At 43.3% G+C, this 24457-nt stretch overlaps 1 pseudogene; it reads right to left on the minus strand.

Moving 5' to 3' along the window:
* Nucleotides 1–439: 439 nt before the first annotated feature.
* The window catches only part of LOC109883964 (transcription factor E3-like), a 60086-nt pseudogene continuing 36068 nt past the window's right edge, over nucleotides 440–24457 (minus strand).

Genomic DNA, 24457 nt, shown 5'->3' on the forward strand with positions numbered 1-24457 from the left:
TCCAACACATAATATACATGTATAGTGACTCAACACACCCGCACTCACATACAAGCTGCCACTACTCCGTTTATCATATATCCTGTTGCCTAGTCTCCTTCCCCCTATAAATATCTACCTCCATCACTCCAGTATCCCTGTCACCTTCCCCCTATAAATATCTACCTCCATCACTCCAGTATCCCTGTCACCTTCCCCCTATAAATATCTACCTCCATCACTCCAGTATCTCTGTCACCTTCTCCCTATACATATCTACCTCCATCACTCCAGTATCCCTGTCACCTTCTCCCTATACATATCTACCTCCATCATAATTACTATTCACAGAACTATAAAATTAAAAACATAGTTTCGTATCTAAGTAACGTGTATCTTGTAGTCTACAATTCATGTTGGATCTTTTAATGCTATAGAACAGCTCAACTCCATATATCTATTCTATTTGGTTATTTTTTTTTTTTATTAAATTTTTTCACACGCATAGCGATAAAATATTTGGAATGGATTCCGTCATCACCACAGGGACCAGGAATTATTTCTACACATTCTAGTCTAGAATAAACTAAAATTCCCTTCAAATTTCCCAAAATTCCCATGTTTGTTTTGTTTTCTTAGAGAAATCCCAGTTGGGAAGAACCAGAAGACAATAAGCTGTAAATCCTGAACCCTCTCCTGCTGGATTGATATACACACTCTGGTATGATTCTACTGGCTGGGATGTTTTGCCATGTTTACTATTTTCCAAATCTCTCAGATCTACATGAACTGTCTAAGGGTATAGGGTTTAGTCTAGGGTGTAGGGTCTAAGAGTTGGTTTGGGACTCAGCTCCAGTCACAGGTCTTCCTCCATGCTGATTATGTTCCTGCCTAGCAGTGTAGGGTCTAGGGTGTAAGGGCTATGGATTAGGATCTAGAGTCCCTTTATATCAATCACAGGTCTTCCTTCATGCTGAATCTGTTCCTCCCTAGCAGTGTAGGGTCTAGGAGTTGGTTTGGGACTCAACCCAGTCACAGGTCTTCCTTCATGCTGAATGTGTTCCTCCCTAACAGTGTAGGGGCTAGGGTGTCTAGGGTCTACATCAGTCACAAATCTTCCTCCATGCTGAAGCTGCTCCTGCGACTAGAGGTCTTGGAGACTCCCGGGGAGACGGAGGAGAGCAGGGGGTCTCTGCCCCCAACAGAGGACATCCCCAGTCCCCTGTCGTCCATCAGGATGTCCCCCAGACCCATGTCCGGCAGCAGGGAGGCGTGGAAGGCTGCGGCCGACGGGTCATCCAGGTCAGAGAAGCTCAGAGAGTCCAGATCCAAGGGGCTGCCCATTGTCATCAGACCAACCGGAGAGGCCGAGGGGGGTGGAGACAGGAAGGAGGGGGAGGCGGCCTGGAAGCCTTGGCCACCACTCAGGGAGAGGAGGGTCCTGGAGAGGGCGTCGCCCGTGCTAGGGTCCAGGGACTGTGATAGGCTTAGGTGTGAGGAGGAGCTGCCTTGGGAGGAAGAGGCGGGGGTGGAGAGGCCATGGAGGCGGGCCTGCATCTCAAGCTCCTGTGGAGAGAAACAACAATAGTCAACACTTAAACTATTGGCGTTAAGCCTAAGAACAGCCCTTAGGTATGATTATTAATGCACAGGGTCTCATGCCTTATTACCTTATTGCTTAATTATAGTACAGTAAAAATAGTAGAGGCCCTGGAACACTGCCCTGGGGGATGCCAGCGTTGATAGATTTTTCCCTAAGACAATTTACCATTTACCTTCCAAAGAGTTAATTACCAGACTTCCTTGCTGTACACTGATTGACTTGTCACACGAGGAAAATCTTTCTAGCTTGATTTCATAGCAGTAGGATTGGTCTGGTCTTCATTTCCTTAGCCCTAACCCTTCCCTCCCAGTCTACCGACCCTTCCCTCCCAGTCTCTCGACCCCTTCCCTCCCAGTCTCCCGACCCCTAACCCTTCCCTCCCAGTCTTCCGACCCCTGACCCTTCCCTCCCAGTCTCCCGACCAGAACACTTCCTTCCCAGTCTACCTAGGTGTGAGTATTACCTGTATAGGTAGCGGTAGGTTACTGTCAGTATTACCTGTATAGGTAGCAGTATGTTACTGTCAGTATTACCTGTATAGGTAGCAGTATGTATGTTACTGTCAGTATTACCTGTATAGGTCGCGGTAGGTTACTGTCAGTATTACCTGTATAGGTAGCAGTAGGTTACTGTCAGTATTACCTGTATAGGTAGGTTACTGTCAGTATTACCTGTATAGGTAGCAGTGGGTTACTGTCAGTATTACCTGTATAGGTAGGTTGCTGTCAGTATTACCTGTATAGGTAGGTTACTGTCAGTATTACCTGTATAGGTAGGTTACTGTCAGTATTACCTGTATAGGTAGGTTACTGTCAGTATTACCTGTATAGGTAGGTTACTGTCAGTGTTACCTGTATAGGTAGGTTACTGTCAGTATTACCTGTATAGGTAGCAGTAGGTTACTGTCAGTATTACCTGTATAGGTAGGTTACTGTCAGTATTACCTGTATAGGTAGCAGTAGGTTACTGTCAGTATTACCTGTATAGGTAGCAGTAGGTTACTGTCAGTATTACCTGTATAGGTAGCAGTAGGTTACTGTCAGTATTACCTGTATAGGTAGCAGTAGGTTACTGTCAGTATTACCTGTATAGGTAGCAGTATGTTACTGTCAGTATTACCTGTTTAGGTATGTTACTGTCAGTATTACCTGTATAGGTAGCAGTATGTATGTTACTGTCAGTATTACCTGTATAGGTAGCAGTAGGTTACTGTCAGTATTACCTGTATAGGTAGCAGTATGTTACTGTCAGTGTTACCTGTATAGGTAGGTTACTGTCAGTATTACCTGTATAGGTAGCAGTATGTTACTGTCAGTGTTACCTGTATAGGTAGCAGTAGGTTACCGTCAGTGTTACCTGTATAGGTAGGTTACTGTCAGTATTACCTGTATAGGTAGCAGTATGTTACTGTCAGTATTACCTGTATAGGTAGCAGTAGGTTACTGTCAGTATTACCTGTATAGGTAGCAGTAGGTTACTGTCAGTATTACCTGTATAGGTAGCAGTATGTTACTGTCAGTATTACCTGTATAGGTAGCAGTAGGTTACTGTCAGTATTACCTGTATAGGTAGCAGTATGTTACTGTCAGTGTTACCTGTATAGGTAGCAGTATGTATGTTACTGTCAGTATTACCTGTATAGGTAGCAGTAGGTTACTGTCAGTATTACCTGTATAGGTAGCAGTATGTTACTGTCAGTGTTACCTGTATAGGTAGCAGTATGTTACTGTCAGTATTACCTGTATAGGTAGCAGTAGGTTACTGTCAGTATTACCTGTATAGGTAGCAGTATGTTACTGTCATTATTACCTGTATAGGTAGCAGTATGTATGTTACTGTCAGTATTACCTGTATAGGTAGCAGTAGGTTACTGTCAGTATTACCTGTATAGGTAGCAGTATGTTACTGTCAGTGTTACCTGTATAGGTAGCAGTAGGTTACTGTCAGTGTTACCTGTATAGGTAGGTTACTGTCAGTATTACCTGTATAGGTAGCAGTAGGTTACTGTCAGTATTACCTGTATAGGTAGCAGTATGTTACTGTCAGTATTACCTGTATAGGTAGCAGTAGGTTACTGTCAGTATTACCTGTATAGGTAGAAGTATGTTACTGTCAGTATTACCTGTATAGGTAGCAGTAGGTTACTGTCAGTATTACCTGTATAGGTAGCAGTAGGTTACTGTCATTATTACCTGTATAGGTAGGTTACTCTCAGTGTTACCTGTATAGGTAGCAGTATGTTACTGTCAGTATTACCTGTATAGGTAGGTTACTGTCAGTATTACCTGTATAGGTAGGTTACTGTCAGTGTTACCTGTATAGGTAGGTTACTGTCAGTGTTACCAGTATAGGTAGCAGTATGTTACTGTCAGTGTTACCTGTATAGGTAGCAATAGGTTACTGTCAGTATTACCTGTATAGGTAGGTTACTGTCAGTATTACCTGTATAGGTAGCAGTATGTATGTTACTGTCAGTATTACCTGTATAGGTAACAGTATGTTACTGTCAGTGTTACCTGTATAGGTAGGTTACTGTCAGTATTACCTGTATAGGTAGCAGTATGTTACTGTCAGTATTACCTGTATAGGTAGCAGTAGGTTACTGTCAGTATTACCTGTATAGGTAGCAGTAGGTTACTGTCAGTGTTACCTGTATAGGTAGGTTACTGTCAGTATTACCTGTATAGGTAGGTTACTGTCAGTATTACCTGTATAGGTAGGTTACTGTCAGTATTACCTGTATAGGTAGGTTACTGTCAGTATTACCTGTATAGGTAGGTTACTGTCAGTATTACCTGTATAGGTAGGTTACTGTCAGTATTACCTGTATAGGTAGGTTACTGTCAGTATTACCTGTATAGGTAGGTTACTGTCAGTGTTACCTGTATAGGTAGGTTACTGTCAGTATTACCTGTATAGGTAGGTTACTGTCAGTATTACCTGTATAGGTAGGTTACTGTCAGTATTACCTGTATAGGTAGGTTACTGTCAGTATTACCTGTATAGGTAGGTTACTGTCAGTATTACCTGTATAGGTAGGTTACTGTCAGTATTACCTGTATAGGTAGGTTACTGTCAGTGTTACCTGTATAGGTAGGTTACTGTCAGTATTACCTGTATAGGTAGGTTACTGTCAGTGTTACCTGTATAGGTAGGTTACTGTCAGTATTACCTGTATAGGTAGGTTACTGTCAGTGTTACCTGTATAGGTAGGTTACTGTCAGTATTACCTGTATAGGTAGGTTACTGTCAGTATACCTGTATAGGTAGGTTACTGTCAGTATTACCTGTATAGGTAGGTTACTGTCAGTATTACCTGTATAGGTAGGTTACTGTCAGTATTACCTGTATAGGTAGGTTACTGTCAGTGTTACCTGTATAGGTAGGTTACTGTCAGTATTACCTGTATAGGTAGCAGTATGTTACTGTCAGTATTACCTGTATAGGTAGCAGTAGGTTACTGTCAGTATTACCTGTATAGGTAGCAGTAGGTTACTGTCAGTATTACCTGTATAGGTAGCAGTAGGTTACTGTCATTATTACCTGTATAGGTAGGTTACTCTCAGTGTTACCTGTATAGGTAGCAGTATGTTACTGTCAGTATTACCTGTATAGGTAGGTTACTGTCAGTATTACCTGTATAGGTAGGTTACTGTCAGTGTTACCTGTATAGGTAGGTTACTGTCAGTATTACCAGTATAGGTAGCAGTATGTTACTGTCAGTGTTACCTGTATAGGTAGCAATAGGTTACTGTCAGTATTACCTGTATAGGTAGGTTACTGTCAGTATTACCTGTATAGGTAGCAGTATGTATGTTACTGTCAGTATTACCTGTATAGGTAACAGTATGTTACTGTCAGTGTTACCTGTATAGGTAGGTTACTGTCAGTATTACCTGTATAGGTAGCAGTAGGTTACTGTCAGTATTACTGTCAGTATTACCTGTATAGGTAGGTTACTGTCAGTATTACCTGTATAGGTAGGTTACTGTCAGTATTACCTGTATAGGTAGGTTACTGTCAGTATTACCTGTATAGGTAGGTTACTGTCAGTATTACCTGTATAGGTAGGTTACTGTCAGTATTACCTGTATAGGTAGGTTACTGTCAGTATTACCTGTATAGGTAGGTTACTGTCAGTATTACCTGTATAGGTAGGTTACTGTCAGTATTACCTGTATAGGTAGGTTACTGTCAGTGTTACCTGTATAGGTAGGTTACTGTCAGTATTACCTGTATAGGTAGGTTACTGTCAGTATTACCTGTATAGGTAGGTTACTGTCAGTATTACCTGTATAGGTAGGTTACTGTCAGTATTACCTGTAGGTAGCAGTAGGTTACTGTCAGTATTACCTGTATAGGTAGGTTACTGTCAGTATTACCTGTATAGGTAGGTTACTGTCAGTATTACCTGTATAGGTAGGTTACTGTCAGTATTACCTGTATAGGTAGGTTACTGTCAGTATTACCTGTATAGGTAGGTTACTGTCAGTATTACCTGTATAGGTAGGTTACTGTCAGTATTACCTGTATAGGTAGGTTACTGTCAGTATTACCTGTATAGGTAGGTTACTGTCAGTGTTACCTGTATAGGTAGGTTACTGTCAGTATTACCTGTATAGGTAGGTTACTGTCAGTATTACCTGTATAGGTAGCAGTAGGTTACTGTCATTATTACCTGTATAGGTAGGTTACTGTCAGTATTACCTGTATAGGTAGGTTACTGTCAGTATTACCTGTATAGGTAGGTTACTGTCAGTATTACCTGTATAGGTAGGTTACTGTCAGTATTACCTGTATAGGTAGGTTACTGTCAGTATTACCTGTATAGGTAGGTTACTGTCAGTATTACCTGTATAGGTAGGTTACTGTCAGTATTACCTGTATAGGTAGGTTACTGTCAGTATTACCTGTATAGGTAGGTTACTGTCAGTGTTACCTGTATAGGTAGGTTATTGTCAGTGTTACCTGTATAGGTAGGTTACTGTCAGTATTACCTGTATAGGTAGGTTACTGTCAGTATTACCTGTATAGGTAGCAGTAGGTTACTGTCATTATTACCTGTATAGGTAGCAGTATGTTACTGTCAGTATTACCTGTATAGGTAGCAGTATGTTATTGTCAGTATTACCTGTATAGGTAGCAGTATGTTACTGTCAGTATTACCTGTATAGGTAGCAGTATGTTACTGTCAGTATTACCTGTATAGGTAGCAGTATGTTACTGTCAGTATTACCTGTATAGGTAGCAGTATGTTACTGTCAGTATTACCTGTATAGGTAGCAGTATGTTACTGTCAGTATTACCTGTATAGGTAGCAGTAGGTTACTGTCATTATTACCTGTATAGGTAGGTTACTGTCAGTATTACCTGTATAGGTAGCAGTAGGTTACTCTCAGTGTTACCTGTATAGGTAGCAGTATGTTACTGTCAGTATTACCTGTATAGGTAGGTTACTGTCAGTATTACCTGTATAGGTAGGTTACTGTCAGTGTTACCTGTATAGGTAGCAGTAGGTTACTGTCAGTATTACCAGTATAGGTAGCAGTATGTTACTGTCAGTATTACCTGTATAGGTAGGTTACTGTCAGTATTACCTGTATAGGTAGCAGTATGTTACTGTCAGTATTACCTGTATAGGTAGCAGTAGGTTACTGTCAGCATTATCTGTTTAGGTATGTTACTGTCAGTATTACCTGTATAGGTAGCAGTATGTTACTGTCAGTATTACCTGTATAGGTAGGTTACTGTTAGTATTACCTGTATAGGTAGCAGTATGTTACTGTCAGTATTACCTGTATAGGTAGGTTACTGTCAGTATTACCTGTATAGGTAGCAGTATGTTACTGTCAGTATTACCTGTATAGGTAGGTTACTGTCAGTATTACCTGTATAGGTAGCAGTATGTTACTGTCAGTATTACCTGTATAGGCAGCAGTAGGTTACCGTCAGTGTTACCTGTATAGGTAGCAGTAGGTTACTGTCAGTATTACCTGTATAGGTAGGTTACCGTCAGTGTTACCTGTATAGGTAGGTTACTGTCAGTATTACCTGTATAGGTAGCAGTAGGTTACCGTCAGTGTTACCTGTATAGGTAGCAGTAGGTTACTGTCAGTATTACCTGTATAGGTAGGTTACTGTCAGTATTACCTGTATAGGTAGCAGTAGGTTACTGTCAGTATTACCTGTATAGGTAGCAGTATGTTACTGTCAGTATTACCTGTATAGGTAGCAGTAGGTTACTGTCATTATTACCTGTATAGGTAGCAGTAGGTTACTGTCATTATTACCTGTATAGGTAGCAGTAGGTTACTGTCAGTATTACCTGTATAGGTAGCAGTAGGTTACTGTCAGTATTACCTGTATAGGTAGCAGTAGGTTACTGTCATTATTACCTGTATAGGTAGGTTACTGTCAGTATTACCTGTATAGGTAGCAGTAGGTTACTCTCAGTGTTACCTGAATAGGTAGCAGTAGGTTACTGTCAGTATTACCTGTATAGGTAGGTTACTGTCAGTGTTACCTGTATAGGTAGCAGTATGTATGTTACTGTCAGTATTACCTGTATAGGTAGCAGTAGGTTACTGTCAGTATTACCTGTATAGGTAGGTTACTGTCAGTATTACCTGTATAGGTAGCAGTATGTTACTGTCAGTATTACCTGTATAGGTAGCAGTATGTTACTGTCAGTATTACCTGTATAGGTAGCAGTATGTTACTGTCAGTATTACCTGTATAGGTAGCAGTAGGTTACTGTCAGTATTACCTGTATAGGTAGCAGTAGGTTACTGTCATTATTACCTGTATAGGTAGGTTACTGTCAGTATTACCTGTATAGGTAGCAGTAGGTTACTCTCAGTGTTACCTGTATAGGTAGCAGTAGGTTACTGTCAGTATTACCTGTATAGGTAGGTTACTGTCAGTGTTAACTGTATAGGTAGGTTACTGTCAGTATTACCTGTATAGGTAGCAGTATGTTACTGTCAGTATTACCTGTATAGGTAGGTTACTGTCAGTATTACCTGTATAGGTAGGTTACTGTCAGTGTTACCTGTATAGGTAGGTTACTGTCAGTATTACCAGTATAGGTAGCAGTATGTTACTGTCAGTATTACCTGTATAGGTAGGTTACTGTCAGTATTACCTGTATAGGTAGCAGTATGTTACTGTCAGTATTACCTGTATAGGTAGCAGTAGGTTACCGTCAGCATTATCTGTTTAGGTATGTTACTGTCAGTATTACCTGTATAGGTAGCAGTATGTTACTGTCAGTATTACCTGTATAGGTAGGTTACTGTTAGTATTACCTGTATAGGTAGCAGTATGTTACTGTCAGTATTACCTGTATAGGTAGGTTACTGTCAGTATTACCTGTATAGGTAGCAGTATGTTACTGTCAGTATTACCTGTATAGGCAGCAGTAGGTTACCGTCAGTGTTACCTGTATAGGTAGCAGTAGGTTACTGTCAGTATTACCTGTATAGGTAGGTTACCGTCAGTGTTACCTGTATAGGTAGGTTACTGTCAGTATTACCTGTATAGGTAGCAGTAGGTTACCGTCAGTGTTACCTGTATAGGTAGCAGTAGGTTACTGTCAGTATTACCTGTATAGGTAGGTTACTGTCAGTATTACCTGTATAGGTAGCAGTAGGTTACTGTCAGTATTACCTGTATAGGTAGCAGTAGGTTACTGTCATTATTACCTGTATAGGTAGGTTACTGTCAGTATTACCTGTATAGGTAGCAGTATGTATGTTACTGTCAGTATTACCTGTATAGGTAGCAGTATGTATGTTACTGTCAGTATTACCTGTATAGGTAGCAGTAGGTTACTGTCATTATTACCTGTATAGGTAGCAGTAGGTTACTGTCAGTATTACCTGTATAGGTAGGTTACTGTCAGTATTACCTGTATAGGTAGCAGTAGGTTACTGTCATTATTACCTGTATAGGTAGGTTACTGTCAGTATTACCTGTATAGGTAGCAGTATGTATGTTACTGTCAGTATTACCTGTATAGGTAGCAGTATGTATGTTACTGTCAGTATTACCTGTATAGGTAGCAGTAGGTTACTGTCAGTATTACCTGTATAGGTAGCAGTAGGTTACTGTCAGTATTACCTGTATAGGTAGGTTACTGTCAGTATTACCTGTATAGGTAGCAGTAGGTTACTGTCATTATTACCTGTATAGGTAGCGGTAGGTTACCGTCAGTGTTACCTGTATAGGTAGGTTACTGTCAGTATTACCTGTATAGGTAGCAGTAGGTTACTGTCAGTATTACCTGTATAGGTAGCGGTAGGTTACTGTCAGTATTACCTGTATAGGTAGCAGTAGGTTACTGTCATTATTACCTGTATAGGTAGCAGTAGGTTACTGTCAGTATTACCTGTATAGGTAGCAGTAGGTTACTGTCAGTATTACCTGTATAGGTAGCGGTAGGTTACTGTCAGTATTACCTGTATAGGTAGCGGTAGGTTACTGTCAGTATTACCTGTATAGGTAGCGGTAGGTTACTGTCAGTATTACCTGTATAGGTAGCGGTAGGTTACTGTCAGTATTACCTGTATAGGTAGCGGTAGGTTACTGTCAGTATTACCTGTATAGGTAGCGGTAGGTTACTGTCAGTATTACCTGTATAGGTAGCGGTAGGTTACTGTCAGTATTACCTGTATAGATAGCGGTAGGTTACAGTCAGTATTACCTGTATAGGTAGCGGTAGGTTACTGTCAGTATTACCTGTATAGGTAGCGGTAGGTTACTGTCATTATTACCTGTATAGGTAGCAGTAGGTTACTGTCAGTATTACCTGTATAGGTAGGTTACTGTCAGTATTACCTGTATAGGTAGCAGTAGGTTACTGTCAGTATTACCTGTATAGGTAGCAGTAGGTTACTGTCAGTATTACCTGTATAGGTAGCAGTAGGTTACTGTCAGTATTACCTGTATAGGTAGCAGTATGTTACTGTCAGTGTTACCTGTATAGGTAGCAGTAGGTTACTGTCAGTGTTACCTGTATAGGTAGCAGTAGGTTACTGTCAGTGTTACCTGTATAGGTAGCAGTAGGTTACTGTCAGTATTACCTGTATAGGTAGCAGTAGGTTACTGTCAGTGTTACCTGTATAGGTAGGTTACTGTCATTATTATCTGTATAGGTAGCAGTAGGTTACTGTCAGTATTACCTGTATAGGTAGCAGTAGGTTACTGTCAGTATTACCTGTATAGGTAGCAGTAGGTTACTGTCAGTGTTACCTGTATAGGTAGCAGTAGGTTACTGTCAGTATTACCTGTATAGGTAGGTTACTGTCATTATTACCTGTATAGGTAGCAGTAGGTTACTGTCAGTATTACCTGTATAGGTAGCAGTAGGTTACTGTCAGTATTACCTGTATAGGTAGCAATAGGTTACTGTCAGTGTTACCTGTATAGGTAGCAGTAGGTTACTGTCAGTATTACCTGTATAGGTAGCAATAGGTTACTGTCAGTGTTACCTGTATAGGTAGCAATAGGTTACTGTCAGTGTTACCTGTATAGGCAGCAGTAGGTTACTGTCAGTATTACCTGTATAGGTAGCAGTAGGTTACTGTCAGTATTACCTGTATAGGTAGCAGTAGGTTACTGTCAGTGTTACCTGTATAGGTAGGTTACGGTCAGTGTTACCTGTATAGGTAGCAGTAGGTTACTGTCAGTATTACCTGTATAGGTAGCAGTATGTTACTGTCAGTGTTACCTGTATCGGTACCAGTAGGTTACTGTCAGTATTACCTGTATAGGTAGCGGTAGGTTACTGTCAGTATTACCTGTATAGGTAGCGGTAGGTTACTGTCAGTATTACCTGTATAGGTAGCAGTAGGTTACTGTCAGTGTTACCTGTATAGGTAGCGGTAGGTTACTGTCAGTATTACCTGTATAGGTAGCGGTAGGTTACTGTTAGTGTTACCTGTATAGGTAGCAGTAGGTTACTGTCAGTGTTACCTGTATAGGTAGGTTACTGTCAGTATTACCTGTATAGGTAGCAGTAGGTTACTGTCAGTATTACCTGTATAGGTAGGTTACTGTCAGTATTACCTGTATAGGTAGCAGTAGGTTACTGTCAGTATTACCTGTATAGGTAGCAGTAGGTTACTGTCAGTATTACCTGTATAGGTAGGTTACTGTCAGTATTACCTGTATAGGTAGGTTACTGTCATTATTACCTGTATAGGTAGCAGTAGGTTACTGTCAGTATTACCTGTATAGGTAGCGGTAGGTTACTGTCAGTATTACCTGAATAGGTAGCGGTAGGTTACAGTCAGTATTACCTGTATAGGTAGCGGTAGGTTACTGTCAGTATTACCTGTATAGGTAGCGGTAGGTTACTGTCATTATTACTTGTATAGGTAGCAGTAGGTTACTGTCAGTATTACCTGTATAGGTAGCAGTAGGTTACTGTCAGTATTACCTGTATAGGTAGCAGTAGGTTACTGTCAGTATTACCTGTATAGGTAGCAGTAGGTTACTGTCAGTATTACCTGTATAGGTAGCAGTATGTTACTGTCAGTGTTACCTGTATAGGTAGCAGTAGGTTACTGTCAGTATTACCTGTATAGGTAGCAGTAGGTTACTGTCAGTGTTACCTGTATAGGTAGGTTACTGTCATTATTACCTGTATAGGTAGCAGTAGGTTACTGTCAGTATTACCTGTATAGGTAGCAGTAGGTTACTGTCAGTATTACCTGTATAGGTAGCAGTAGGTTACTGTCAGTGTTACCTGTATAGGTAGCAATAGGTTACTGTCAGTGTTACCTGTATAGGCAGCAGTAGGTTACTGTCAGTATTACCTGTATAGGTAGCAGTAGGTTACTGTCAGTATTACCTGTATAGGTAGGTTACTGTCATTATTACCTGTATAGGTAGCAGTAGGTTACTGTCAGTATTACCTGTATAGGTAGCAGTAGGTTACTGTCAGTATTACCTGTATAGGTAGCAATAGGTTACTGTCAGTGTTACCTGTATAGGTAGCAGTAGGTTACTGACAGTATTACCTGTATAGGTAGCAATAGGTTACTGTCAGTGTTACCTGTATAGGTAGCAATAGGTTACTGTCAGTGTTACCTGTATAGGCAGCAGTAGGTTACTGTCAGTATTACCTGTATAGGTAGCAGTAGGTTACTGTCAGTATTACCTGTATAGGTAGCAGTAGGTTACTGTCAGTGTTACCTGTATAGGTAGGTTACGGTCAGTGTTACCTGTATAGGTAGCAGTAGGTTACTGTCAGTATTACCTGTATAGGTAGCAGTATGTTACTGTCAGTGTTACCTGTATCGGTACCAGTAGGTTACTGTCAGTATTACCTGTATCGGTACCAGTAGGTTACTGTCATTATTACCTGTATAGGTAGCGGTAGGTTACTGTCAGTATTACCTGTATAGGTAGCGGTAGGTTACTGTCAGTATTACCTGTATAGGTAACAGTAGGTTACTGTCAGTGTTACCTGTATCGGTACCAGTAGGTTACTGTCATTATTACCTGTATAGGTGGCGGTAGGTTACTGTCAGTATTACCTGTATAGGTAGCGGTAGGTTACTGTCAGTATTACCTGTATAGGTAGCAGTAGGTTACTGTCAGTGTTACCTGTATAGGTAGCGGTAGGTTACTGTCAGTATTACCTGTATAGGTAGCGGTAGGTTACTGTCAGTGTTACCTGTATAGGTAGCAGTATGTTACTGTCAGTATTACCTGTATAGGTAGGTTACTGTCAGTATTACCTGTATAGGTAGGTTACTGTCAGTATTACCTGTATAGGTAGGTTACTGTCAGTATTACCTGTATAGGTAGGTTACTGTCAGTATTACCTGTATAGGTAGCGGTAGGTTACTGTCAGTATTACCTGTATAGGTAGCGGTAGGTTACTGTCAGTGTTACCTGTATAGGTAGCAGTAGGTTACTGTCAGTGTTACCTGTATAGGTAGGTTACTGTCAGTATTACCTGTATAGGTAGCGGTAGGTTACTGTCAGTGTTACCTGTATAGGTAGGTTACTGTCAGTATTACCTGTATAGGTAGCGGTAGGTTACTGTCAGTATTACCTGTATAGGTAGCAGTAGGTTACTGTCAGTATTACCTGTATAGGTAGCAGTAGGTTACTGTCAGTATTACCTGTATAGGTAGGTTACTGTCAGTATTACCTGTATAGGTAGGTTACTGTCATTATTACCTGTATAGGTAGCAGTAGGTTACTGTCAGTATTACCTGTATAGGTAGGTTACTGTCAGTATTACCTGTATAGGTAGGTTACTGTCATTATTACCTGTATAGGTAGGTTACTGTCAGTATTACCTGTATAGGTAGGTTACTGTCATTATTACCTGTATACGTAGCAGTAGGTTACGGTTGCTGTGCTCCAGTTTCCTCTGTCTGGTCTCCACCTCCTTGGCTCTCTGCTGCTCCTTCTGCAGCCTCCTAATGTAGTCCACAGACGCCTTCAGGATGGTGCCCTTGTTCCAACGCGTCTCCCTGTCTCCGTAGCAGGGGGATCAGTGAGGAGAAAGTAACAGCGGCATGGTTAGATACTATGTTGTAGCAGGGGGGGTCAGTGAGGAGAAAGGAACAGCGGCATGGTTAGATACTATGTTGTAGCAGGGGGGGTCAGTGAGGACAAAGGAACAGCGGCATGGTTAGATACTATGTTGTAGCAGGGGGGGTCAGTGAGGAGAAAGAAAACAGTGAGATGGTGAAATATATACAGTAGCAGTGGGGGGGGGGGGGAGCTACTCACGGGTCACTCGATTTGGGGATGAGAGCTCCCAGTTCCTTGATGCGATCGTTGATGTTGAACCTCCTCCGTCTCTCAACTAGGAACAGCCGTAACACACGTCAACATTATCACCAAGGTGGTCACCAACTGTTAAAACAACCTACCTAAAAATACACTTATATTATGGTATCCAAGTATTGCATTTATACTCACTCTGGTTATGATTGTCCTTTTTCTGTCGTTCCTTCATCATAGCTTTAGCCTCCACCTCTAGAAGACACAATTTCAAAATCAACATTTAGCACGCCGATAGCAATATATTAAAAACAGCATGTATGTTCAGAATGTCAAAACAGTCATAAGATTATAGTTCGCAGAGATTTTACTCCGTGAGATGAAATTGTGAAACAGTGAAGAGGGAATAAGTGAGCAGGTTCAACGGAGGGGCTGAGGCAGAGCTTTGTAATGAGGAACAGGCTGGGTTCAGGGTGTGACTGACTGACTGACTGGACAGGGGAAGTTGGGGGTGAGCAATGCTGAGTAAGAACTTTAAATAAAGAAAAGAGAGCGGGGGAGGAGATAGAAGTCAAAAAGAGAAAGAGAGAGAGACACAGAAACAGGGACAGGGTATTAAGTGGGAGAAATAGACAGTCAGAAAGTTGAGATCGAGAGAGACAGACACAGAAACAGGGACAGGGTATTAAGTGGGAGAAATAGACAGTCAGAAAGTTGAGATCGAGACAGACAGACAGACAGACAGACAGACACAGAAACAGGGACAGGGTATTAAGTGGGAGAAATAGACAGTCAGAAAGTTGAGATCGAGAGAGACAGACACAGAAACAGGGACAGGGTATTAAGTGGGAGAAATAGACAGTCAGAAAGTTGAGATCGAGACAGACAGACAGACAGACACAGAAACAGGGACGGGGTATTAAGTGGGAGAAATAGACAGTCAGAAAGTTGAGATCGAGACAGACAGACAGACAGACACAGAAACAGGGACAGAGTATTAAGTGGGAGAAATAGACAGTCAGAAAGTTGAGATCGAGACAGACAGACAGACAGACAGACACAGAAACAGGGACAGGGTATTAAGTGGGAGAAATAGACAGTCAGAAAGTTGAGATCGAGACAGACAGACAGACAGACACAGAAACAGGGACAGGGTATTAAGTGGGAGAAATAGACAGTCAGAAAGTTGAGATCGAGACAGACAGACACAGAAACAGGGACAGGGTATTAAGTGGGAGAAATAGACAGTCAGAAAGTTGAGATCGAGACAGACAGACAGACAGACACAGAAACAGGGACAGGGTATTAAGTGGGAGAAATAGACAGTCAGAAAGTTGAGATCGAGACAGACAGACAGACAGACAGACACAGAAACAGGGACAGGGTATTAAGTGGGAGAAATAGACAGTCAGAAAGTTGAGATCGAGACAGACAGACAGACAGACACAGAAACAGGGACAGAGTATTAAGTGGGAGAAATAGACAGTCAGAAAGTTGAGATCGAGACAGACAGACAGACAGACACAGGGACAGAGTATTAAGTGGGAGAAATAGACAGTCAGAAAGTTGAGATCGAGACAGACAGACAGACAGACAGACAGACAGACAGACAGACACAGAAACAGGGACAGGGTATTAAGTGGGAGAAATAGACAGTCAGAAAGTTGAGATCGAGACAGACAGACAGACAGACACAGAAACAGGGACAGGGTATTAAGTGGGAGAAATAGACAGTCAGAAAGTTGAGATCGAGACAGACAGACAGACAGACACAGAAACAGGGACAGGGTATTAAGTGGGAGAAATAGACAGTCAGAAAGTTGAGATCGAGACAGACAGACAGACAGACAGACAGACAGACACAGAAACAGGGACAGGGTATTAAGTGGGAGAAATAGACAGTCAGAAAGTTGAGATCGAGACAGACAGACAGACACAGAAACAGGGACAGGGTATTAAGTGGGAGAAATAGACAGTCAGAAAGTTGAGATCGAGACAGACAGACACAGAAACAGGGACAGGGTATTAAGTGGGAGAAATAGACAGTCAGAAAGTTGAGATCGAGACAGACAGACAGACAGACACAGAAACAGGGACAGGGTATTAAGTGGGAGAAATAGACAGTCAGAAAGTTGAGATCGAGACAGACAGACAGACAGACACAGAAACAGGGACAGGGTATTAAGTGGGAGAAATAGACAGTCAGAAAGTTGAGATCGAGACAGACAGACAGACAGACAGACACAGAAACAGGGACAGGGTATTAAGTGGGAGAAATAGACAGTCAGAAAGTTGAGATCGAGACAGACAGACAGACAGACACAGAAACAGGGACAGAGTATTAAGTGGGAGAAATAGACAGTCAGAAAGTTGAGATCGAGACAGACAGACAGACAGACAGACGCAGGGACAGAGTATTAAGTGGGAGAAATAGACAGTCAGAAAGTTGAGATCGAGACAGACAGACAGACAGACAGACAGACAGACAGACAGACAGACAGACAGACACAGAAACAGGGACAGGGTATTAAGTGGGAGAAATAGACAGTCAGAAAGTTGAGATCGAGACAGACAGACAGACAGACAGACACAGAAACAGGGACAGGGTATTAAGTGGGAGAAATAGACAGTCAGAAAGTTGAGATCGAGACAGACAGACAGACAGACAGACACAGAAACAGGGACAGGGTATTAAGTGGGAGAAATAGACAGTCAGAAAGTTGAGATCGAGACAGACAGACAGACAGACACAGAAACAGGGACAGAGTATTAAGTGGGAGAAATAGACAGTCAGAAAGTTGAGATCGAGACAGACAGACAGACAGACACAGGGACAGAGTATTAAGTGGGAGAAATAGACAGTCAGAAAGTTGAGATCGAGACAGACAGACAGACAGACAGACAGACAGACAGACACAGAAACAGGGACAGGGTATTAAGTGGGAGAAATAGACAGTCAGAAAGTTGAGATCGAGACAGACAGACAGACAGACACAGAAACAGGGACAGGGTATTAAGTGGGAGAAATAGACAGTCAGAAAGTTGAGATCGAGACAGACAGACAGACAGACAGACACAGAAACAGGGACAGGGTATTAAGTGGGAGAAATAGACAGTCAGAAAGTTGAGATCGAGACAGACAGACAGACAGACACAGAAACAGGGACAGGGTATTAAGTGGGAGAAATAGACAGTCAGAAAGTTGAGATCGAGACAGACAGACAGACAGACAGACACAGAAACAGGGACAGGGTATTAAGTGGGAGAAATAGACAGTCAGAAAGTTGAGATCGAGACAGACAGACAGACACAGAAACAGGGACAGAGTATTAAGTGGGAGAAATAGACAGTCAGAAAGTTGAGATCGAGACAGACAGACAGACAGACGCAGGGACAGAGTATTAAGTGGGAGAAATAGACAGTCAGAAAGTTGAGATCGAGACAGACAGACAGACAGACAGACAGACAGACAGACAGACAGACAGACACAGAAACAGGGACAGGGTATTAAGTGGGAGAAATAGACAGTCAGAAAGTTGAGATCGAGACAGACAGACAGACAGACACAGAAACAGGGACAGAGTATTAAGTGGGAGAAATAGACAGTCAGAAAGTTGAGATCGAGACAGACAGACAGACAGACACAGGGACAGAGTATTAAGTGGGAGAAATAGACAGTCAGAAAGTTGAGATCGAGACAGACAGACAGACAGACAGACAGACAGACAGACAGACAGACAGACAGACACAGAAACAGGGACAGGGTATTAAGTGGGAGAAATAGACAGTCAGAAAGTTGAGATCGAGACAGACAGACAGACAGACAGACACAGAAACAGGGACAGGGTATTAAGTGGGAGAAATAGACAGTCAGAAAGTTGAGATCGAGACAGACAGACAGACAGACACAGAAACAGGGACAGGGTATTAAGTGGGAGAAATAGACAGTCAGAAAGTTGAGATCGAGACAGACAGACAGACAGACACAGAAACAGGGACAGGGTATTAAGTGGGAGAAATAGACAGTCAGAAAGTTGAGATCGAGACAGACAGACACAGAAACAGGGACAGGGTATTAAGTGGGAGAAATAGACAGTCAGAAAGTTGAGATCGAGACAGACAGACAGACAGACAGACAGACAGACAGACACAGAAACAGGGACAGAGTATTAAGTGGGAGAAATAGACAGTCAGAAAGTTGAGATCGAGACAGACAGACACAGAAACAGGGACAGGGTATTAAGTGGGAGAAATAGACAGTCAGAAAGTTGAGATCGAGACAGACAGACAGACAGACACAGAAACAGGGACAGGGTATTAAGTGGGAGAAATAGACAGTCAGAAAGTTGAGATCGAGACAGACAGACAGACAGACAGACACAGAAACAGGGACAGAGTATTAAGTGGGAGAAATAGACAGTCAGAAAGTTGAGATCGAGACAGACAGACACAGAAACAGGGACAGGGTATTAAGTGGGAGAAATAGACAGTCAGAAAGTTGAGATCGAGACAGACAGACAGACAGACACAGAAACAGGGACAGGGTATTAAGTGGGAGAAATAGACAGTCAGAAAGTTGAGATCGAGACAGACAGGACAGAAAGGTGATTATTGAGTGTGATTTAGAGAGGAACTTTTTACAGACAGAAAGAGAGACGGGGAGATCGAGATATGTGTGTTTTAGACTGGAATTATTTACCTGTACCGGTTAACTCAGTCTTGACGGTGTGCAGGTCAGCAGGACAGGAGTTGGACACGGTGATGTTAGGAGCAGCCATCCCTCCACTGCTGAACACATCCAGCATGTTCACTGACACCGGCATCTGCATACACACAACAGTCACAAGGTGTAAACAACAACAACATAAAACAAGCTTTCAGAGGTCATCAACAACTCCCAAATGCAGTACTAACGCAGCGAACTATCTCCTTCATCCAAATCAAGTGTTATTTGTCACACGCGCCGAATACAACAGGTACCTTACTGTGAAATGTTTACTTACAAGCCCTTAACCAACAAAGCTCAAGTTCAAGAAACAAGACTATGTACTAAATAAACTAAAGTAATTAACATTTTAAAAAATCTTTCTCAATCAAAAAAGTAACACAAGAAAATGACTTAACAATAGCGAGGCTCTATACAGGGGGTACCGGTACCTAGTCAATGTGCAGGGGGTACAGGTTAGTCGAGGTCATTCGTAAAGTGACTATGAAGCCCATTGAACACGCAGTACGAACAGAACATGTTGTGACATCAGAGGTCTAAGAGCTACATTGATTATTAGTGAGTCTCAACAAACCAGGACACGACTTCACTGATAACCTCGCTGGGACGTTGATAATGTGAATTCCAGACTTTTTTTTTTCTCCCTAAATGTCAAGACAAGTAACAGACAAGATGAGGGTTGCACAATGCCAATATCTTTTCCCCAGATTCCCTGCTGGGGGGGTGCAGAGGGCATCTGGAATACTCCAACCAGGACTTCTGGAAAACCTGGTAATTTGAGGGAAATTACTGGAAATTTTTGACCCCTTGTGTCGATTAAAAACCTTTTGTCCTGTCGTCCCTGTCACTGTGGCCATGCTTTCAGAGTGGAAACATGGAAAAACATTAAAATGGCGGTTTTCTATAGAATGACATAGTAAATATATAATATACTGCCATTTAGCAGTAGCTTTTATCCCAGGCATCTTACAGAGATCGATATGTGCATTTACACAAATGTTGATGTGGTGTTGTGGCTCAAGATGATGAACATGCAGTTGAAAACTGCGAAATGTCCCTTTAAAAACAGACACCATGCTGAGTGTGCACCATTTGATTACATTATCACTCAACGGTCAATATGACCAATCTAATATTCACAACAGGAGCCCCAGAGTACAGTAAGAAAACATGTTAGCATGTCTACGTCAGTTTCATTAACAACAGAATACAGTAAGACAACATGTTAGCATGTCTACGTCAGTTTCATTAACAACAGAATACAGTAACAAAACATGTTAGCATGTCTATGTCAGTTTCATTAACAACAGAATACAGTAAGACAACATGTTAGCATGTCTACCACACAAGCCAGAAGCCTGTAGAAAGCTACAATGTCAAAATCAATTCAGTGAGAAACCAAAATAAATCCAGTCAAAAACCACATCTAACCTCTTCAAAACACAAACCATTCTAATTCATTTCATACAGATTCCACAGAACAAGAACATTACATTTTACCTCGATCATCTTATTTATTTTGTTATCATGCTGCAGAACAACCAAAATCCTCATATTTCTCCTGCCAAACCGCTCCGACACTTCTCCTTTCTCTCGGAACAGTTGAGAAATGGACAAATGTCTTCAGCGGAGGGGGAACACCTCTCTTCTCTCTCTCTCTCTCTCTCTCTCGCTCGCTCTCTCGCTCGCTCTCTCGCTCTCTGCTCCACAGTTTAAGCTATCAGCCTCCCTCCGTCTATCCTCCAACGCCATGCAGTTTTTTATATTTTTTTATACCTTTATTTAACTAGACAAGTCAGTTAAGAACAAATTCTTATTTTCAATGACGGCCTAGGAACAGTGGGGTTAACTGCCTGTTCAGGGGGCAGAACGACAGATTTTTACCTTGTCAGCTCGGGGGTTACTAGTCCAACGCTCTAACCACTAGGCTACCCTGCCGCCCCAGGTTGACTGACCACTCTGTCCCACTCTGTCCCACTCTGTCCTGGCCACTGTTAGCAATGTGTCAGAACACTATGTTTACCCTCATCGATCGATTCCACTGTCTCTGACTTGACATCTAACTGCCCTGCTCCAAAAAAAAACTCAATGATCTCCGACAACACAAAACAGCATGGACACTCAACTGAGACACAAAGACAATGTGTTGATAAGCCAATAAGAGCAAAGGTCAACTTTCAGTGACCGCCTCCGGAGAAGATTGAAGAGGATTCCATAAGAATGAACAGCTGGCAGCGGTCTCAATCCACATACATTAGTTTCATTTAGAAGGAGCTGGATTACAGATGATCCATTCATCCCCAGGAGGGAATACATCGTCATATGTCCTTGTCCTACCCTGTAGGCCAGGGTATATAAGGTTTAGATCATGTTTAAATACATACCGTGTAGGCCAGGGTATATAAGGTTTAGATAATGTTTAAATAAATACCGTGTTGGCCACCTGTAGGCCAGGGTATATAAGGTTTAGATAATGTTTAAATACATACTGTGTTGGCCACCTGTAGGCCAGGGTATATAAGGTTTAGATAATGTTTAAATAAATACCGTGTTGGCCACCTGTAGGCCAGGGTATATAAGGTTTAGATAATGTTTAAATAAATACCGTGTTGGCCACCTGTAGGCCAGGGTATATAAGGTTTAGATAATGTTTAAATAAATACCGTGTTGGCCACCTGTAGGCCAGGGTATATAAGGTTTAGATCATGTTTAAATAAATACAGTGTTGGCCACCTGTAGGCCAGGGTATATAAGGTTTAGATCATGTTTAAATACATACCGTGTTGGCCACCTGTAGGCCAGGGTATATAAGGTTTAGATAATGTTTAAATACATACCGTGTTGGCCACCTGTAGGCCAGGGTATATAAGGTTTAGATACATACCGTGTTGGCCACCTGTAGGCCAGGGTATATAAGGTTTAGATCATGTTTAAATACATACCGTGTTGGCCACCTGTAGGCCAGGGTATATAAGGTTTAGATCATGTTTAAATACATACCGTGTTGGCCACCTGTAGGCCAGGGTATATAAGGTTTAGATCATGTTTAAATACATACCGTGTTGGCCACCTGTAGGCCAGGGTATATAAGGTTTAGATAATGTTTAAATACATACCGTGTTGGCCACCTGTAGGCCAGGTATATAAGGTTTAGATAATGTTTAAATACATACCGTGTTGGCCACCTGTAGGCCAGGGTATATAAGGTTTAGATAATGTTTAAATAAATACGTGTTGGCCACCTGTAGGCCAGGGTATATAAGGTTTAGATAATGTTTAAATACATACCGTGTTGGCCACCTGTAGGCCAGGGTATATAAGGTTTAGATAATGTTTAAATACATCACCGTGTTGGCCACCTGTAGGCCAGGGTATATAAGGTTTAGATAATGTTTAAATACATACCGTGTTGGCCACCTGTAGGCCAGGGTATATAAGGTTTAGATAATGTTTAAATACATACCGTGTTGGCCACCTGTAGGCCAGGGTATATAAGGTTTAAATACATACCGTGTTGGCCACCTGTAGGCCAGGGTATATAAGGTTTAAATACATACCGTGTTGGCCACCTGTAGGCCAGGGTATATAAGGTTTAAATACATACCGTGTTGGCCACCTGTAGGCCAGGGTATATAAGGTTTAAATACATACCGTGTTGGCCACCTGTAGGCCAGGGTCGATCAACGTAAAGAACTCATCGTTGAGACTGGATTTCAAGACTGATGATGTCATCGATCACGTCTTCCATCTGAAATACAAACAGCTCTGGGGTCAGTAGAGGAAGAGGTGATGCACATCTACCCCCCCTCATCTACCCTCATCTACCTCCCTCCCTCCCTCATCTACCCTCATCTACCTCCTCCCTCCCTCATCTACCCTCATCTACCTCCCTCCCTCCCTCATCTACCCCCCTCCCTCCCTCATCTACCCCCCCTCCCTCATCTACCCCCCCTCCCTCCCTCATCTAACCCCCCTCCCTCCCACATCTACCCCCCTCCCTCATCTACCCCCCTCCCTCCCACATCTACCCCCCCTCCCTCCCTCATCTACCCCCCTCCCTCCCTCATCTAACCCCCCCTCCCTCCCACATCTACCCCCCTCCCTCCCTCATCTACCCCCCCTCCCTCCCTCATCTACCCCCCTCCCTCCCTCATCTACCCCCCCTCCCTCCCTCATCTACCCCCCCCTCCCTCCCTCATCTACCCTCCCTCCCTCCCACATCTACCCCCCCCTCCCTCCCTCATCTACCCCCCCTCCCACATCTACCCTCCCTCCACATCTACCTCCCTCCCTCCCACATCTACCTCCCTCCCTCCCTCATCTACCCCCCTCCCTCCCCTCATCTACCCTCCCTCCCTCCCTCATCTACCCTCCCTCCCTCCCTCATCTACCCCCCCTCCCTCCCTCATCTACCCCCCTCCCCCATCTACCCCCCCTCCCTCCCTCCCTCATCTACCCCCCTCCCACATCTACCCCCCCCTCCCTCCCTCATCTACCCCCCTCCCTCCCTCATCTACCACCCCCCTCCCTCATCTACCCCCCCTCCCTCCCTCATCTACCCCCCCCTCCCTCATCTACCCCCCTCCCCACCACAATCTACCCCCCCTCATCTACCCTCATCTACCCCCCTCCCTCCCTCATCTACCCCCCTCCTCCTACCCCCTCCCACATCTACCCCCCTCCCCTCCTCATCTACCCCCCTCCTCCCTCATCTACCCTCCCCCTCCCTCCCTCAATCTACCCTCCCTCCCTCCCTCATCTACCCCCTCCCTCCCTCATCTACCCTCCCCCTCCCTCATCTACCCCCTCACTCCCTCATCTACCCCCCCTCCCTCCCACATCTACTACCCCCCTCCCTCCCTCATCTACCCTCCCTCCCTCCCTCCCTCATCTACCCCCCTCCCTCCCTCATCTACCCTCCCTCCCTCCCTCATCTACCCCCCTCCCCTCCCAACATCTACCCCCCTCCCTCCCTCATCTACCCCTCCCTCCCTCCCTCATCTACCCTCCCTCCCTCCCTCATCTACCCTCCCTCCCTCCCACATCGACCCCCTCCCTCCCTCATCTACCCCCTCCCTCCCTCATCTACCCCCCCTCCCTCCCTCATCTACCCCCCCTCCCTCCCTCATCTACCTCCCTCCCTCCCACATCTACCACCCTCCCTCCCTCATCTACCCTCCCTCCCTCCCTCATCTACCCTCCCTCCCTCCCACATCTACCTCCCTCCCACATCTACCTCCCTCCCTCCCACATATACCTCCCTCCCTCCCTCCCACATCTACCTCCCTCCCTCCCACATCTACCTCCCTCCCTCCCTCCCTCATCTACCCTCCCTCCCTCCCACATCTACCTCCCTCCCACATCTACCCCCTCCCTCCCTCATCTACCCTCCCTCATCT

This window comes from Oncorhynchus kisutch, linkage group LG24, assembly GCF_002021735.2.
Source record: "Oncorhynchus kisutch isolate 150728-3 linkage group LG24, Okis_V2, whole genome shotgun sequence".
Taxonomy (NCBI): domain Eukaryota; kingdom Metazoa; phylum Chordata; class Actinopteri; order Salmoniformes; family Salmonidae; genus Oncorhynchus; species Oncorhynchus kisutch.